At 46.9% G+C, this 5,000-nt stretch overlaps 8 non-coding genes and 9 pseudogenes across 8 annotated transcripts; all 17 read left to right on the top strand.

The window, feature by feature from the left end:
• Positions 1-8: 8 nt before the first annotated feature.
• LOC146229220 (5S ribosomal RNA) lies at positions 9-127 on the top strand. Its single transcript, XR_014743039.1, has one exon. It is a non-coding gene; the product is annotated as a 5S ribosomal RNA (ribosomal RNA).
• A 170-nt stretch (positions 128-297) lies between these two features.
• On the top strand, positions 298-416 carry LOC146229219 (5S ribosomal RNA). The gene has a single exon (XR_014746148.1). It is a non-coding gene; the product is annotated as a 5S ribosomal RNA (ribosomal RNA).
• Positions 417-588: 172 nt separating this feature from the next.
• LOC146229218 (5S ribosomal RNA) lies at positions 589-707 on the top strand (annotated as a pseudogene).
• Positions 708-881: 174 nt separating this feature from the next.
• On the top strand, positions 882-1,000 carry LOC146229217 (5S ribosomal RNA). Its single transcript, XR_014745304.1, has one exon. It is a non-coding gene; the product is annotated as a 5S ribosomal RNA (ribosomal RNA).
• A 172-nt stretch (positions 1,001-1,172) lies between these two features.
• LOC146229216 (5S ribosomal RNA) lies at positions 1,173-1,291 on the top strand (annotated as a pseudogene).
• A 204-nt stretch (positions 1,292-1,495) lies between these two features.
• LOC146229215 (5S ribosomal RNA) lies at positions 1,496-1,614 on the top strand. Its single transcript, XR_014743038.1, has one exon. It is a non-coding gene; the product is annotated as a 5S ribosomal RNA (ribosomal RNA).
• A 170-nt stretch (positions 1,615-1,784) lies between these two features.
• LOC146229214 (5S ribosomal RNA) lies at positions 1,785-1,903 on the top strand (annotated as a pseudogene).
• Positions 1,904-2,077: 174 nt separating this feature from the next.
• Positions 2,078-2,196, top strand: LOC146229213 (5S ribosomal RNA; annotated as a pseudogene).
• A 194-nt stretch (positions 2,197-2,390) lies between these two features.
• Positions 2,391-2,509, top strand: LOC146229212 (5S ribosomal RNA). The gene has a single exon (XR_014743037.1). It is a non-coding gene; the product is annotated as a 5S ribosomal RNA (ribosomal RNA).
• Positions 2,510-2,679: 170 nt separating this feature from the next.
• On the top strand, positions 2,680-2,798 carry LOC146229211 (5S ribosomal RNA). The gene has a single exon (XR_014745600.1). It is a non-coding gene; the product is annotated as a 5S ribosomal RNA (ribosomal RNA).
• Positions 2,799-2,982: 184 nt separating this feature from the next.
• On the top strand, positions 2,983-3,091 carry LOC146229210 (5S ribosomal RNA; annotated as a pseudogene).
• A 170-nt stretch (positions 3,092-3,261) lies between these two features.
• On the top strand, positions 3,262-3,380 carry LOC146229209 (5S ribosomal RNA; annotated as a pseudogene).
• A 182-nt stretch (positions 3,381-3,562) lies between these two features.
• On the top strand, positions 3,563-3,681 carry LOC146229208 (5S ribosomal RNA). The gene has a single exon (XR_014745303.1). It is a non-coding gene; the product is annotated as a 5S ribosomal RNA (ribosomal RNA).
• A 172-nt stretch (positions 3,682-3,853) lies between these two features.
• On the top strand, positions 3,854-3,972 carry LOC146229207 (5S ribosomal RNA; annotated as a pseudogene).
• A 202-nt stretch (positions 3,973-4,174) lies between these two features.
• LOC146229206 (5S ribosomal RNA) lies at positions 4,175-4,293 on the top strand. Its single transcript, XR_014743036.1, has one exon. It is a non-coding gene; the product is annotated as a 5S ribosomal RNA (ribosomal RNA).
• Positions 4,294-4,465: 172 nt separating this feature from the next.
• Positions 4,466-4,584, top strand: LOC146229205 (5S ribosomal RNA; annotated as a pseudogene).
• Positions 4,585-4,758: 174 nt separating this feature from the next.
• LOC146229204 (5S ribosomal RNA) lies at positions 4,759-4,877 on the top strand (annotated as a pseudogene).
• Positions 4,878-5,000: the final 123 nt, after the last annotated feature.

Raw genomic sequence — 5,000 nt, 5'->3', positions numbered from 1 at the left:
AACTTATTTCGTACGGCCATACCAGCCTGGCAACGCCCGATCTCGTCTGATCTCGGAAGCTAAGCAGGGTCGGGCCTGGTTAGTACTTGGATGGGAGACCGCCTGGGAATACCAGGTGCTGTATGCTCTTTTGCTCATTCACTTAGAAACTGACATCTTGCAATATGCACAAGTAGTCCTTCATGAAAGGGGCTGGAAGCTGTTTTCATTTTGACACGAGAGAGAGAGAGAGACTACCTTGCATTGTCAATTGCTAAATCTGTATATGGATAAGTAGCCTTTGGTTGTCAACTTATTTGGTACGGCCATACCAGCCTGGCAACGCCCGATCTCGTCTGATCTCGGAAGCTAAGCAGGGTCGGGCCTGGTTAGTACTTGGATGGGAGACCGCCTGGGAATACCAGGTGCTGTATGCTCTTTTGCTCATTCACTTAGAAACTGAAATCTTGCAATATGCACAAGTAGTCCTTCATGAAAGGGGCTGGAAGCTGTTTTCATTTTGACACGAGAGAGAGAGAGAGAGACCACCTTGCATTGTCAATTGCTAAATCTTTATATGGATAAGTAGCCTATGGTTGTCAACTTATTTCGTACGGCCATACCAGCCTGGCAACGCCCTATCTCGTCTGATATCGGAAGCTAAGCAGGGTCGGGCCTGGTTAGTACTTGGATGGGAGACCGCCTGGGAATACCAGGTGCTGTATGCTCTTTTGCTCATTCACTTAGAAACTGAAATCTTGCAATATGCACAAGTAGTCCTTCATGAAAGGGGCTGGAAGCTGTTTTCATTTTGACACGAGAGAGAGAGAGAGAGAGACTACCTTGCATTGTCAATTGCTAAATCTGTATATGGATAAGTAGCCTATGGTTGTCAACTTATTTTGTACGGCCATACCAGCCTGGCAACGCCCGATCTCGTCTGATCTCGGAAGCTAAGCAGGGTCGGGCCTGGTTAGTACTTGGATGGGAGACCGCCTGGGAATACCAGGTGCTGTATGCTCTTTTGCTCATTCACTTAGAAACTGACATCTTGCAATATGCACAAGTAGTCCTTCATGAAAGGGGCTGGAAGCTGTTTTCATTTTGACACGAGAGAGAGAGAGAGAGACCACCTTGCATTGTCAATTGCTAAATCTTTATATGGATAAGTAGCCTATGGTTGTCAACTTATTTGGTACGGCCATACCAGCCTGGCAACGCCCGATCTCGTCTGATCTCGGAAGCTAAGCAGGGTCGGGCCTGGTTAGTACTTGGATGGGAGACCGCCTGGGAATACCAGGTGCTGTCTGCTCTTTTGCTCATTCACTTAGAAACTGAAATCTTGCAATATGCACAAGTAGTCCTTCATGAAAGGGGCTGGAAGCTGTTTTCATTTTGACACGAGAGAGAGAGAGAGAGAGAGAGAGAGAGAGAGAGAGAGAGAGAGAGAGACTACCTTGCATTGTCAATTGCTAAATCTGTATATGGATAAGTAGCCTATGGTTGTCAACTTATTTCGTACGGCCATACCAGCCTGGCAACGCCCGATCTCGTCTGATCTCGGAAGCTAAGCAGGGTCGGGCCTGGTTAGTACTTGGATGGGAGACCGCCTGGGAATACCAGGTGCTGTATGCTCTTTTGCTCATTCACTTAGAAACTGAAATCTTGCAATATGCACAAGTAGTCCTTCATGAAAGGGGCTGGAAGCTGTTTTCATTTTGACACGAGAGAGAGAGAGAGACTACCTTGCATTGTCAATTGCTAAATATGTATATGGATAAGTAGCCTATGGTTGTCAACTTATTTCGTACGGCCATACCAGCCTGGCAACGCCCTATCTCGTCTGATCTCGGAAGCTAAGCAGGGTCGGGCCTGGTTAGTACTTGGATGGGAGACCGCCTTGGAATACCAGGTGCTGTATGCTCTTTTGCTCATTCACTTAGAAACTGAAATCTTGCAATATGCACAAGTAGTCCTTCATGAAAGGGGCTGGAAGCTGTTTTCATTTTGACACGAGAGAGAGAGAGAGAGAGACTACCTTGCATTGTCAATTGCTAAATCTGTATATGGATAAGTAGCCTTTGGTTGTCAACTTATTTGGTACGGCCATACCAGCCTGGCAACGCCCGATCTCGTCTGATCTCGGAAGCTAAGCAGGGTCGGGCCTGGTTAGTACTTGGATGGGAGACCGCCTGGGAATACCAGGTGCTGTCTGCTCTTTTGCTCATTCACTTAGAAACTGAAATCTTGCAATATGCACAAGTAGTCCTTCATGAAAGGGGCTGGAAGCTGTTTTCATTTTGACACGAGAGAGAGAGAGAGAGAGAGAGAGAGAGAGAGAGAGAGACTACCTTGCATTGTCAATTGCTAAATCTGTATATGGATAAGTAGCCTATGGTTGTCAACTTATTTCGTACGGCCATACCAGCCTGGCAACGCCCGATCTCGTCTGATCTCGGAAGCTAAGCAGGGTCGGGCCTGGTTAGTACTTGGATGGGAGACCGCCTGGGAATACCAGGTGCTGTATGCTCTTTTGCTCATTCACTTAGAAACTGAAATCTTGCAATATGCACAAGTAGTCCTTCATGAAAGGGGCTGGAAGCTGTTTTCATTTTGACACGAGAGAGAGAGAGAGACTACCTTGCATTGTCAATTGCTAAATCTGTATATGGATAAGTAGCCTATGGTTGTCAACTTATTTCGTACGGCCATATCAGCCTGGCAACGCCCGATCTCGTCTGATCTCGGAAGCTAAGCAGGGTCGGGCCTGGTTAGTACTTGGATGGGAGACCGCCTGGGAATACCAGGTGCTGTATGCTCTTTTGCTCATTCACTTAGAAACTGACATCTTGCAATATGCACAAGTAGTCCTTCATGAAAGGGGCTGGAAGCTGTTTTCATTTTGACACGAGAGAGAGAGAGAGAGAGAGAGAGAGAGACTACCTTGCATTGTCAATTGCTAAATCTGTATATGGATAAGTAGCCTATGGTTGTCAACTTATTTCGTACGGCCATACCAGCCTGGCAACGCCTGATCTCGGAAGCTAAGCAGGGTCGGGCCTGGTTAGTACTTGGATGGGAGACCGCCTGGGAATACCAGGTGCTGTATGCTCTTTTGCTCATTCACTTAGAAACTGAAATCTTGCAATATGCACAAGTAGTCCTTCATGAAAGGGGCTGGAAGCTGTTTTCATTTTGACACGAGAGAGAGAGAGAGACTACCTTGCATTGTCAATTGCTAAATCTGTATATGGATAAGTAGCCTATGGTTGTCAACTTATTTCGTACGGCCATACCAGCCTGGCAACGCCCTATCTCGTCTGATCTCGGAAGCTAAGCAGGGTCGGGCCTGGTTAGTACTTGGATGGGAGACCGCCTGGGAATACCAGGTGCTGTATGCTCTTTTGCTCATTCACTTAGAAACTGACATCTTGCAATATGCACAAGTAGTCCTTCATGAAAGGGGCTGGAAGCTGTTTTCATTTTGACACGAGAGAGAGAGAGAGAGAGAGAGAGAGACTACCTTGCATTGTCAATTGCTAAATCTGTATATGGATAAGTAGCCTATGGTTGTCAACTTATTTTGTACGGCCATACCAGCCTGGCAACGCCCGATCTCGTCTGATCTCGGAAGCTAAGCAGGGTCGGGCCTGGTTAGTACTTGGATGGGAGACCGCCTGGGAATACCAGGTGCTGTATGCTCTTTTGCTCATTCACTTAGAAACTGACATCTTGCAATATGCACAAGTAGTCCTTCATGAAAGGGGCTGGAAGCTGTTTTCATTTTGACACGAGAGAGAGAGAGAGAGACCACCTTGCATTGTCAATTGCTAAATCTTTATATGGATAAGTAGCCTATGGTTGTCAACTTATTTGGTACGGCCATACCAGCCTGGCAACGCCCGATCTCGTCTGATCTCGGAAGCTAAGCAGGGTCGGGCCTGGTTAGTACTTGGATGGGAGACCGCCTGGGAATACCAGGTGCTGTCTGCTCTTTTGCTCATTCACTTAGAAACTGACATCTTGCAATATGCACAAGTAGTCCTTCATGAAAGGGGCTGGAAGCTGTTTTCATTTTGACACGAGAGAGAGAGAGAGAGAGAGAGAGAGAGAGAGAGAGAGAGAGAGAGACTACCTTGCATTGTCAATTGCTAAATCTGTATATGGATAAGTAGCCTATGGTTGTCAACTTATTTCGTACGGCCATACCAGCCTGGCAACGCCCGATCTCGTCTGATCTCGGAAGCTAAGCAGGGTCGGGCCTGGTTAGTACTTGGATGGGAGACCGCCTGGGAATACCAGGTGCTGTATGCTCTTTTGCTCATTCACTTAGAAACTGAAATCTTGCAATATGCACAAGTAGTCCTTCATGAAAGGGGCTGGAAGCTGTTTTCATTTTGACACGAGAGAGAGAGAGAGAGACCACCTTGCATTGTCAATTGCTAAATCTTTATATGGATAAGTAGCCTATGGTTGTCAACTTATTTCGTACGGCCATACCAGCCTGGCAACGCCCTATCTCGTCTGATATCGGAAGCTAAGCAGGGTCGGGCCTGGTTAGTACTTGGATGGGAGACCGCCTGGGAATACCAGGTGCTGTATGCTCTTTTGCTCATTCACTTAGAAACTGAAATCTTGCAATATGCACAAGTAGTCCTTCATGAAAGGGGCTGGAAGCTGTTTTCATTTTGACACGAGAGAGAGAGAGAGAGAGACTACCTTGCATTGTCAATTGCTAAATCTGTATATGGATAAGTAGCCTTTGGTTGTCAACTTATTTGGTACGGCCATACCAGCCTGGCAACGCCCGATCACGTCTGATCTCGGAAGCTAAGCAGGGTCGGGCCTGGTTAGTACTTGGATGGGAGACCGCCTGGGAATACCAGGTGCTGTCTGCTCTTTTGCTCATTCACTTAGAAACTGAAATCTTGCAATATGCACAAGTAGTCCTTCATGAAAGGGGCTGGAAGCTGTTTTCATTTTGACACGAGAGAGAGAGAGAGAGAGAGAGAGAGAGAGAG

The sequence above is a fragment of the Hypomesus nipponensis genome, chromosome 24 (genome assembly GCF_054491055.1).
Source record: "Hypomesus nipponensis isolate SF chromosome 24, ASM5449105v1, whole genome shotgun sequence".
In the NCBI taxonomy this organism is placed as follows: domain Eukaryota; kingdom Metazoa; phylum Chordata; class Actinopteri; order Osmeriformes; family Osmeridae; genus Hypomesus; species Hypomesus nipponensis.
Note: the sequence above shows the minus strand (reverse complement) of the source record. Positions and strands in the feature narration are given on the sequence as shown.